Source organism: Bactrocera oleae, chromosome 3 (genome assembly GCF_042242935.1).
Source record: "Bactrocera oleae isolate idBacOlea1 chromosome 3, idBacOlea1, whole genome shotgun sequence".
NCBI lineage: Eukaryota > Metazoa > Arthropoda > Insecta > Diptera > Tephritidae > Bactrocera > Bactrocera oleae.
Genome location: NC_091537.1, coordinates 67,377,855 through 67,391,135, shown reverse-complemented (window position 1 = coordinate 67,391,135; position 13,281 = coordinate 67,377,855). Strand labels below are relative to the sequence as shown.

Here is a 13,281-nt window from a genome sequence, read left to right as displayed (position 1 = left end):
AATAGTTTTTCTCCTAACGCTGCATTTTTATGCCTAAAATGAATAAACTCGGATGAAAACTTGCCCTAGCTCCCATCTAATTCATATCAGGATTTTCAAATATCTAGTTGACTTTACTCCTTATATATTTTTGATGGTATGTGAAGTACCTTAGTAGAACTCAAAGGGCACCTTTTTCTGTTAATAATATGTAGTAATGCCAAAACGAGATAAAATTAAGTCAATATTACCCCTATCTCCCATATACCTAATATAAAATTTTCCAACTTCCGGCTTTATACCGTATATATTGGTCAATATATACTTGTAAGATATCTTAACAAAATTAATTGCACGTATATATTGGATATAACTACTATAGTTAAATGCCGAAAATATGTGAAATTGGTCCACGAATTACACAAACCCCCATATAATATATCAAATGATTTTCGATATTCTAACAAATTATGCCAAATATGTCGTTCAGTGTATGAGTTATAAATTTATATAATAGCTTGAAAATATATTCTCCAGTATACCTAAGTAAAGTCAGAAGTTTGTGCAATCAGCTCGTCCCTTTCTCGGTCACAATATAGCAAATATAATTATTTCCAACCTTCCACCTAACTTTAAACCGTACAGGTTGGTCAAAATTACTAATATATAATATTAATGAAATTAAATGAACAAGTTTGCATAAAAGTTATTTGGTTTACTACTGAGTATGAATGGATTTGGTCTAGTCCTTGGTCTAAACCTCATATCCCTAATATAAAGAATTTCTTTGGTTGATGTTTTTCACATCAACTCAATATAAATATTAAATTTAGCCTCTTCGGTTGAGTTTATATCACATATATCACATTTGAATATGTTTTTGATATAATTTTTAACTGGCGCGAAATCAAATATAACAATAAAACTAAGTGAGTCTATGACCTATAATACAACTTAATAAAATACCAAATTTGATTGTAATTCATTCAGAATTAGTGGAATAATGAATGTTAAAATCAATTTTTGCCTACACCTGAAGCTATTTCCCGGCTTTGATCCTGGAAAGTTGTAAGAGTAGGAGGGTTACACCCGAACTTAGCCCTTCCTTGCTTGTTTCGAATATAGTTAATAATAATCTTCCAATAGGTGTCGCTTTTTACTAGTAAAGCTTCCAGTGATAAGAATCAAAGACATATTTTTTTCCCCCTTTAGTATCCAGCAAGACTACTTTTACCATTTGTAACATAAACAAAAATTTTATATATACAAATGTGGTTTACTGAGTTATTTTTGATGACTCGCTTGATTTATTGTTATTTTTTAATTGCAGGCATTTTACAATTTATTAACACTTATCACTCTCAACAAGTTGTTACCAATTAATCGCTATGTGTTAATTAAGTTAAATTTGTTAAGGCAAACTTCTTTATCTTCGCTTTTTTCCTATACATATCCTACAAGTATATACATATATACATATATATGTTCATACACAAAATTGAGATAAGTAAAAATATTAATAAACAGCCTTGAAAACATTTCACGGTTCCACATTTTCATAATAACAACAAATATATATTGTCAATTATTAAACCTACCCGATTACGAATACATACACGAATACAAGCAGAAATTGTTCGAGCCATGAAATTGATCGTCTCTTGCTTAAAGTGGAATTGTGATATTCGAAGTTATAGATAGTCCACAACACAGTCTACTTTTAGTTCAATAGCCATGGTCCAATGACGTTCCAACTTCTTGAACCCGTCCGAAAAATAAGTTTTTTTGGGGATCTCATAGAAATCAACCGTTGGCGGGGGGACATCAGTCGGATTTCATTTTTCAAGTGGTGTATAACCCACTCGAGTTTTTGAGAGGCCAAGAATTCCATTGCAGGGTTCAGTTTAAAGAACTCCTGCATTCATCAAGACGGAAAGCTGAAAAGTCTGAGTTCACCTTTTCTGCCTAAAATTTTTCAACTGCGAATTTAAAGAGATATATACCTAATTGAAAAACCTGTTTGTAGGTCAAGATAACATTCATTTGCCTGTAAATGGATCGATATTAATTTGGAAAGATATAAGTACAATAAGTATATCGGACGTTGATATTTGAATATTAGTGAGTTCTTTAAGTTATTCAATTAAAAATACATTAACAATAAAAGCAAAAAATTCTAAATTAAATTTATAATGTGACTGTGTTACGAACCTACAGACAAAGTGCATATTTTTTTTGCGTAGTTAAGATCAGAAAGTCCATAGAGATCTTTGGACTAGTGGTTTTTGATCCAATGAAATTTGATCCTAAGATTGTTGAAAAAACTTTATAGGAAAGATATATATAATATTACAAGTTTTATAGTTTGACGCAACAACTGTAGAAAGTTTAGTAGAGTTTACACTATGGCAAATATTACACACGTTAAGTAATGTTATCCAATTACCCAAGTTATACCAAGTAAATCGCCAATTGGAAGCAAATAAATCAATAAATCAATAAGCTGCGCGTATAACCATTAGTACCTGCTAAATAAAAAAAAAAGTGCATATTTCGATAAGCCGATCATAAAAAATTTAATAGACAAAATAAAGTACCGCACCTTGTACTCAACACATCATACGAAAAAATTAGTAATCATTCGATGTCATATAACTTTTGAAATATGGGGTTACTCATTCGGAACTGGTTGGCGTAACTCTTTAAAAGTAATTATGGATTGCCTATCTCATTTCTTTGTATTTTTATTCAAAATTCCAAGGGTATTTTTATACCCTGAACTTAAGTTTGCCGAGAAGTGTGTAAGCATCCAGAAGGAAATGTTGAAGACCCTATCAAATATATAATATGTAAATGATCAGCATTATGAGCTAAGTCGATTTAGCCATGTCCGTATGTCTGTCCGCCTGAGTGTATATACCCAAACTGGTCTTTCAGTTTTTAAGATATTGATGTGAAATTTTGTACACATATTTGTCTAACCATACAACAGCTCATTTGTCAGCATAGCCGATATCGGATCAGTATAGTATATAGCTGTCATACACACTGAACAATCGGTAAAAATTAAAGAGTTAAGCCCCTTTTAAATATATCCGCTTGGGAATTTCAAAAATCATTTTTTTAATATATTTATATGAAATGTACATATATGTATGTATATGTATATGGGAATATTCTTCGAAATTGAATTGATCCAGCAAATAGTTTCGGAGTAATAATATTAGCATAATTGTAAAAAAATTTTAACTTTATATAATCGACTCCTAAAACGTTTCTTGAAACGCTGTTTTCAAAGTCGGTATGCAAAATATCTCTGAAACGGCTGGTACGATCGACTTAACATTTTCGCACGATATATACTTGTAAGATATTATATATTTGTCAGGTACTGATGCCACTCTGAAGTGAATTGTTTCAAAAAAAGGGCATTTTTTGGGAAGCCGGACCATTGCCACGCTCACAAAACGCCATTACTCGAAAACCTATAAATTGTCATAACTCATCCGCTAATTAAGATACAAAACTGTAATTTAGTACAACGAATCACAATAACATAATTTGAAATTTCATCTCATTCTTTCACTTTCCGGAATACAAATCAAAAACCAATCAATTAGTACGGACTTTAAACAAATAGAGGTCTCCTGGCATATCATCTTATGCCCAAAAACTATAACTTTTTAATCTGTGAGATATACTTGTATGTATTATTAAAATTAGAAAAGAACCTTTTCCTGATAATAAATTGAGTGGTCGTGTTTTTCTCCAAACTGTTGACTTTACTCCTTATATAATTTTATATATCGGTAATGGTATGTGAAGTACCTTAATAGAACTCAAAGGGCATCTTTTTCTGTTTATAATATGTAGTAATGTTAAAAATAGATATATTATAGTCAATACTACACCTATCTCCATATATGTACCTAATAAAAGATTTTCAAACTTCCTGTTGGCTTCAAACTGTATATATTGGTCAATTTATAAGATATCTTAGCAAAATAAACTGAACGTATAATATCTCATATCTCTAATATCATTAAATCCGATCTTCTGGTTGACGTTTTCACATCAACTCAATATTTTAAATTAGTTTCTTCGGTTAAGTTTATATCATATATATTCCATTTAAAGATGATTTTAATATAATTTTTACTGATGGGAAGTGAAATTTAGTTACAACACTAATTTAGTTTACGATCTATAATACAACTTAATAAAATACCAAATTTGATCGTAATTCAATAATAGGTTTAATGTGCATATTTCCTAAACCGCTAAACCGCTAAAGCTATAATAACAAAATTCACTGGGAACAAATGTTCTTAGCATCAGAATTGACGGTGTGAAAATGGGTGAAATCGGTTGACAACCCCGCCCACTCCGCATATAACGGTAATGTTCAAAACTACTAAAAGCGCGATTAATCAAGCACTAAACACGCCCGAGACATTATATTTTATCTCTGGGATGGTATGAGATGACTTTATAGGAACCACTTTCAAAATTAGACAGTGAGCGCAGCACCGCCCACTTTCAGGTGAAACCCCAAATCTTGGGATCTGCTTAACCGATTTCAACCAAATTCGGTAAATAACATTCTTCTCATATTTCTATGTTATAGTACAAAAATGGGCGAAATCGGATTACAACCACGCCTATGTCCCACATAACAAACTTTTAAATTCCATCTGATTTTTTAACTTTCCAGTATGCAAATCTAGCAACAATGACTATATCGGCGGTAAACTTTGCGAAAATTATACGTTTAATGTATGCCACCTTGTGTCCAAAAATTGTCTAAATCGAATCAAAACTGTTCAAGCCCCTAGGTATATGAATATGTGGACCCCAGTGCCTATAGTTGCCTTTTTACTGAAAATATCGGTCAACATAAAACAAGGCGGCAAGATCCACAAAGAAATCTAAAACGAGTATACCATTTGACTTTGCGAGAGTATAAAATGTTCGGATACATCCGAACTTAGCTCTTCCTTACTATTAATATATCAATATTAAGTTGGTACTGAAGCTAATTATTTCTCCGACTTTGATCCTTGCAATTTGCAAGAGTATGTAATGCTCGGTTTCATCCGAACTAAGCCCTTTCTTACTGGCTTGTTTTTTTTTTTTTTTGATTTGAGATAATTCTAAGCAGAAAAATTTTCCACACCGTGAGATACCTTATTTCGGAGGTCCTCCTGGAGATTGGCTACGGGATCAGGTGAATTATAAGTTTTTCAAAATGAATTGCCGCTAATTAAAGTACATTGAATTCTGTCTATGTAAATTATTATTATTTATTTAATGCTTCTTCAAAAAAATACACAAAAAAATGCGCAAGTTGATATAAGTCCTTAAAGGAATAAATGAAAATAAGCGGAACGTAATTCAAATTTGTTAGAATAGAGATTAGATTAGGTATAAAGTAAAAAAGAATAGAAATAGTATCAGATAAGAACTCTAGGGATTGTGATGAAGTAATCGCCAAGACCGCGGCTTCATATGAAGCAAAAGACACGTCGTATTACAAAAATGGTATCGAACAGTTGGAAAATCGCTGCAATGGTTTCAAGATTGAATTTGCCAAGGAAATGGTTTCATTTAAAGTAAAACGAATATTTCTGTCCACTTGTTATCAATGAGGTGTAGATAGGTAGGTAGGTAGGTAGGTAAAGTGGCTGTCTTTCGACCAACCTAGGTCTTTAGGAGGACCATTGTGATACCACCGGGACTGTGGTCCCCTCACTCTATTGGCTCTTCTCTGAACCACCCCGTACTTCTGATGAACTTCATCAGTGAGACAAGTTTTATCCGTTCAACCTCCGAGACGTCGTCAAGAAACCCACCACCGATGGCTGCGATTCTTTTCCTATATAGTGCAGCGCAGTCTCATAGAAGATGTTTAATGGTCTCTTCCTCTTCTATTTTCTGACAGCTTCTACAGTAGTCGTTATATGGCGTACCAAGTCTACTTGCATGTCTGCCTTTTAGACAGTGGCCTGTTAGTACTCCTACTAGAGTTCTTATATCATTCCGCTTGAATTTTAACAGTCGGCATTGCGGCTTATATTCCATTCATGCCATGTTTGCCTGCTAGTTGAGCAAGTCAGGGACTGATTTCACTGACGCTAGGCTATGTTAATAACATGTTTGTCGATTAAGTATCTACAAGTAGCCAGAGGCATGTATATTTCCTCCCTACCAGATCTAGTTGTTGGATGGTGCCTGTTCTGGCTAGTTCATCTCCTACACAGTTCCCGGGGATGTCACTGTGTCCTGGGACCCATTGCAGGTTTACCGTGAAATAGGATGTCAGATCCGCTAGAAGATCATGGCATTCTTTCACTGTCTTCAACGAAATGCTATGAGACATCAGAGATTTCAAAGCCGCCTGGCTGTCTGTTTTAAAAGATATATTCCTTGTTGTGAGCACACTCCTTGTCAGTACAAGAAGGCTTTCTTTAATTGCGGTGACCTCCGCTTGGAAGACACTGTAGTGGTCTGGTAACCGGAAGGCGATTTTGGTATCTAGTTTAGCTGAGAAGACACCGCCGCCTACTCGGTTATCCAGTTTGGAACCATCCGTATAGAAGCTTCTCCCTGGCTTGTCCCCTACGCCCCTTTCTCACTCCTCTCTGGAGGGGAAGGAAATCTTGGGGACCGGATTTAGATTCAGCTCTGTAGGATTGCGAAAATCCGTGGTTATGCAATTGCTGTGTAGAGCCAGTAGACTTCCCGAAGCGTCAGTCCTCATCTGGGCCCCACCATTCTTTTACACGTGTAAAGCGTTGTAGCTGCCTTCTTTACCCTCGCTACCAAGTTTTGTTTTCAAGAAAGCTTCCTGTCCAAAATTAGTCCCAAGTAGCTTGCTTTATCTCCTATCGTTAGCCTAGTGCCATTTAAAGATGGCGGCGTGATTTCTGGAGTATTGTGTTTCTTAGTGAACAATACTAGTTCTGTCTTGCTAGCCTTTAAATTCAGTCCGCATGATACGGCCCATCGATTAATATCGTTTAATATTGTCTGCATAAGGCTAGCGAGGGTATTCGGGAACTTGCCTCTAACCGAAACTGCCACATCATCAGCGTTGACAACATGTAGCCCCTTCTTTTCAAGATCCACAAGCATTTTATTCATTGTCAGGATCCAGAGAAGTTGGGGTAACATGCCTCCTTGGGGTGTACCCCCTCGGACAGATCTGCACATTGTTGAAGCTCCCAGCGTTGAAATAATTAACCTGCCCAAGAGCATCTGTTCAATTAATTTCCGGAGAGGCTCAGAGATGTCCAGATCTTTAAGCGCGCTCAAAATGGCCCTCGGCTGGATGTTATTGAAACCACCTTCTATGTCTAGGAAGGCTACGAGGGTGTATTCTTTTATCTCCAGAAGCTTTTCAATCTCTGCTACCACTGAGCTTAATGCCGTTTCTGTGGATTTACCCTTAGAATACGCATGCTGCGAAACTGCCATTTTTCCTGGGTTTAGTTTGCCCCTTATATGAATTTCTATTAGTCTCTCCAGTGTTTTTAAAAGAAATGATGAAAGACTGATTGGTCTAAAATCCTTTGGATTAATGTGTGAGCTTTTGCCAACTTTTGGTATATATATCACCTTAACTTCCCTCCATATCGAGGGAATATAATTTAATTGCAGTGCCCCTTTAAGCATGGTTGTTAGCCAGCTTATTGTATAGCTCATGGACTGCTGTAACTGAGCCGGGAATAATCCATCCGGTACCGGCGATTTATAAGGCTTGAAGCTGCCTATCGCCCAGAAAACATTACTATCTGACACTATGTCTAGCGGAGGAGACTCTGGGCCCACTTCACTCCCCAGTATATGCTCCCTTATGTGGTTCTCGGAACTGTCTGGGAAGTGAGTATCGATAAGTAGGCCCAGAGTCTCTTCACTGGATACCGTCCAGCTGTGGTTTGGCTTCTGAATGTATCCGATGCTATGTTTCGACTGTGTCATTATTTTTCTAAGTCGAGACACTTCTGCCGTACTCTCGATGTCATTACAAAAAGATTTCCACGAATTTCTTTTTGCCCTTCTTACAAGTCAAGCCACCTCTAGTGCTTGACGACAAGAATCTGTGAACTGTTTAACGAGGATGTCTAGGTGATCTTTGTTCTCTGGTTGAAATGGTGGAATCATAACTACCAGTTCGTTTTCCCTTGATTCCTTCCCTAACTACATTCTCTTCAATTATACACTCAATGTAGCGGTGATCTGAGAAGGAATGTTCCTCCAGTATCCTCCAATGTGTTATTTTATCTACCAGTTCTTCCGATACAAGTGTTATATCTAATACTTCCTGTCGGTTTCTGGTTATAAATATTGGCGTACTACCTTTGTTGCATAACAAAAGCTTACTTCCTATTAAATAATTAAAAAGCAACTCACCCCTTTCATTGATGTTCGTGCTGCCCCATAGTGTGTGGTGTGCGTCGCACCCAAGTATAATCAAGTACTTGGATGCTTCGGTGTCTCGTACCAGCTCTTTGATCTGCTCTGCGATGGTACTGCTACCTCGTCATACGGCATGTAGCATGATGCCAGCTTTCCGCCCGTCTCCCAGCTTACTACTGTAGTGTCGTTACTACTCTAACTGTGTAATAAAAAGACATTCCGCTTTTTACTAGCCAATATACATGTCCTAGCCTTACCTATGCAGCCAGCTACTTATAATTATAGCCCTCCATTAACCCATGGCTCCTGAATGAGGTTAACTAGGGCTAGTGACGCTAGTTTGCTGTTGTGTAGATTAATTTGCAGAAGATCACTCGAGGACTCCATTTGGATCTTCCTCGACTTCGCATTCCAATTCTGATGCCAAGTTTTCTCCTGCATCGGCGTCGGACTTGTAGGTCATAACCTTCACTTTTGTGAATCCGTGGTTGATCTCTCCGCCACTTTTCGCTAGCGGTTCTACGGATTCCTTTGTTAGAAGCAACAGAATCTGCATTGTGGCTCGTTTCGTCTCCACACCAGATTCCGCTGCGGGGTCATCGAAGGCTGAGGTTTAGATAATATATACTAATATCCTTCTGTCCTTTGAAAAAAAAGACACTTATCTTCGATCTAAACGCTACCAGAATTGTAGCTTCTCACTCACACTGCTCATCCACATAGGTCTCGTCCGAGAGAAAAATTGTTTCCACGTTCATCGACTATTTTTACAAATTTTTGGAAAAGTAAATTTAAATAAAGTTCCAACCAGTCAGCAAACCAGTTAGCAATCTTGCATAGTGCATCTTTTTAACTAATTTGGAACTGTGGAAAACTGGCCGTTCCTTTTGAAGTCGCAAAATTGCAATTTTTGGGTATAAATGAGTCCAGATATGCTTGGTAACTAAGAAACCCAGTGACTTGGTGAAGTTTTCAGAACTTTAAGGTTATTTTAGAACACTTAAAACTAGCTGCAGGTGCTATGCCGTTGTATGCATACAACTTAAATATACGGTTTGTAATCATTTCTAAGGGCAATATTTTAAGTTTTCCTTATTTATTGGAAAAATTTCTCTAGAAATGGTGGGATCTCATTTTTAAGTTAAATTTAAAATCCTCCGGAATGTACTTATGTAGAAGCAATGTTTGAGTTATTTTTAACATTTTCTGTTATGCATCGTTCGATTGCTATAGTTACATTATTATTTTTAGATTTAATTTAATTTTGATATCTTTTTTAGATACATAAAACTTAAGTTGCATCCAGCCAATATTTTCCAAAGCTGTGTTTTGTGTAATAAATAATTACATTATATGCACAGAGAGGTATATGCAATATATGTATATTCAAGAGCAATTATAGTCTACTTCCGAGCAAAACCTATGTTCCCATTTCCGTATATAATATATAAGTACTCATTATGTACACAACTCAACACATTCGAATAACGAGTGCAAACAAATGTGCAATTTACATAATTTAAAATACAAACAAACAATTATCTATACACTGACCCATTATTTAAGAATTAACTAAAGCACACATAATTTTCGCTTTATTCTCTTTTATTTTACTTCAATTAACTATTTTTAAATATTTTTCTTTAAGTTTATTTCTTTTATTTATATATTTCACCCTAAACAGGGTGTATTAACTTTACCCAGATGTTTGTAACACTCAGAAGGAAACCTCGAAGAACAACCTATAAAAAGATGTATATAAGCGATCAGCTTGACGACCTTAGTCGATTTAGACATGTCCGTCTATCTGTCTGTATATACGCGAACTAGTTCTTTTGTTTTTGAGATATTGATCTTAAGTATTTCACATGTTTTTTTCTCACCAAAAAGCTGCTCATTTGTCGGAACTGCCAATATCGGACCACTATAGCATATAGCTGCCATACAAACTGACCAATCCAACCCAAGTCCTTGTATGGAAAGCATTTTTATTTGACAAGACATCTTTACGAATTTTTGTACCGATTTAATTACCCAACAAATATTTTAGATCGGGCAACTATAGCATATAGCTGATACATAAACTAAGCTCTCGTATGAAAAAACTTTTTTTTTTTGGCAAGATATCTTCACGAAATTTGGCAAGGATTATTATCCAACGCATCGTCGAGAAAATCGTTCAGATTGTACTACTATAGCATATAGCTACCATATAAACAGACCGATCACAATCAAGATAAATATCTTTTCTTACCCTTTTATGCTATAAGAAATGGTAGGTACTCGTATTATAGCTTCGGTCAGCCGAAGTTAACGTGTTTTCTTGTTATACTCTCGCAACCTGTTGCTACAGAGTATAATAGTTTTGTTCACCTAACGGTTGTTTGTATCACCTAAAACAAATCGAGTTAGATATAGGGTTATATATTATATATATATATAAATGATCAGGATTAAGGGACGAGTTGAAATCCGGGTGACTATCTGTCCGTCCGTCCGTCCGTCCGTGCAAGCTCTAACTTAAGTAGAAATTGAGATATCTTTATGAAACTTGGTAGACATGTTTCTTGGTACCGTGAGACGCTTGGTATTGCAGATGGGCGTAAGCGGACCACTGCCACGCCCACATAAGGCTATTATTCAAAAACAAATAAATTGCAATAACTAAGCTCCACAACAAGATACAACACTCTAATTTGGTATACAGGATCACAATAGAGAGGGGCATCTGCAGTTAATATTTTTTTTCTTAAGTGGGCGTGGTCCCGCCCCTAATAGGTTTAATGTGCATATCTCCTAAACCGCTAATGCTATAATAACAAAATTCACTGGAAGCAAAGGTTTTGGAACCTCTATCGACAGTGTGAAAATGGGTGAAATCGGGTGACAACTCCGCCCACTCCCCATATAACGGTACTGTTAAAAACTACTAAAAGCGCGATAAATCAAGCACTAAACACGCCAAAGACATTAAATTTTATCTCTGAGATGGTATGAGATGACTTTATAGGAACCGCGTTCAAATTAGACAGTGGGCGTGGCACCGCCTACTTTTAGGTGAAAACCCATATCATGAGATCTGCTTAACCGATTTCCAAAATAATACGTTTAAAGTATGCCACCTTGTGACCAAAAATTGTCTAAATCGAACCAAAACTGTTCCAGCCCCTAAGCACTAAATATGTGGACCCCAGTGCCTATAGTTGACCTTCTACCGAAAATATCAGTCAATCCACAATGAAATCTCAAACGAGTATACCATTTGACGAGAGTATAAAATGTTCGGTTACATCCGAACTTAGCCCTTCCTTACTTGTTAATATTTATTTCGTGTTATTTTATTTTAATTTATATTATATTGTTAATTTAATTTTTTTATACAAAATAAGATATTTTTATAATTTTATTTTATTTTATCTGTTGGGACTTCATAATTAGCTTGTGGCTTGTCTCGTGCTAAAAACGTCACAAGAAAGTAAATTTCTTGAATTTCAACTTCAAAATACGTATATATATTTTAACAAGTAAGGAAGGGCTAAGTTCGGATGTAACCGAACATTTTATACTCTCGCAAAGTCAAATGGTATACTCGTTTGAGATTTCTTCGCCCATTTCGCACTATGACATAAAAACATTAAAAGAACGTTATGCACCGAATTTGGTTGAAATCGGTTGAGCAGATCTCAAGATATGGGTTTTCATCTAAAAGTGGGCTGTGCCACGCCCACTGTCTAATTTGGAACGCGGTTCCTATAAAGCCAATTTATACCATCTCAGAGATAAAATTTAATGGCTCTGGCGTGTTTAGTGCTTGATTTATCGCGCTTTTAGTAGTTTTTAACAGTACCGTTATATGGGGAGTGGGCGGAGTTGCCACCCGATTTCAACTATTTTCACACCGTCAATAGAAGTGCTAAAAACATTTGCTTCTAGTGAATTTTGTTGTTATAGCATTAGCGGTTTAGAAGATTTGCACATTAAACCTATTAGAGGCGGGACCACGCCCACTTTTTAAAAAAAAGTTCTAACTGCAGATGCCCCTCCCTAATGTGATCCTGTGTACCAAATAACAGTCTTGTATCTTATTGCGGAGCTTAGTTATGGCAAGTTATTTGTTTTTGATTAATGGCGTTTTGTGGGCGTGGCAGTGGTCCGATTACGCCCATCTGCAATACCAACCGTCTCACGGTACCAAGAAACATGTCTACCAAGTTTCATAAAGATATCTCAATTTTTACTCAAGTTAGAGCTTGCACGGACGGACGGACAGACGGACGGACAGACGGACGGACAGACGGACGGACGGACAGACAGTCACCCGGATTTCAACTCGTCTCTTCATCCTGATCATTTATATATATATAACCTTATATCTAACTCGATTAGTTTTAGGTGATACAAACAACCGTTAGGTGAACAAAACTATTAAACCCTGTAGCAACAGGTTGCGAGAGTATAAAAAGCGTCTTTCCCTTTATTCTAAATTCTATTAAATTCCATAGCACAAATAAGCAAACAACATTTTATTTTTAACTTTTGTTTTGCATTATTCAATCTCATTTACTCACTTACCGTAATGCAAAACCGCCTGCAACGCGTGACACTTAACAAAACAATTATTCATAAACATTGCAAACATATTTTTGCACATAAGAAAACAACAAAGATAAATAAACAAATTAATCAACTAATAGTTTTGCATGGTACGGGTAAACATTTACATTTGTATATATATAGTACAGGGTGGCTCATGATTCGTGCTACAAAAACAAATCTTAATAACTTTTTCCTAATTTAACGCATTACATATATTTTTTATATTGTATAGCAAATTTTATCTTATTTTATATAATTAATTATGTTTAAAAATGATGGACCGTAAAT

The 13,281-nt window shown here is 35.8% G+C and overlaps 1 long non-coding RNA gene across 1 annotated transcript in view; it reads left to right on the top strand.

Moving 5' to 3' along the window:
- The window catches only part of LOC138856276 (uncharacterized), a 534,605-nt gene that overhangs the window by 433,765 nt on the left and 87,559 nt on the right, over window positions 1-13,281 (top strand). The window lies entirely within an intron of this gene.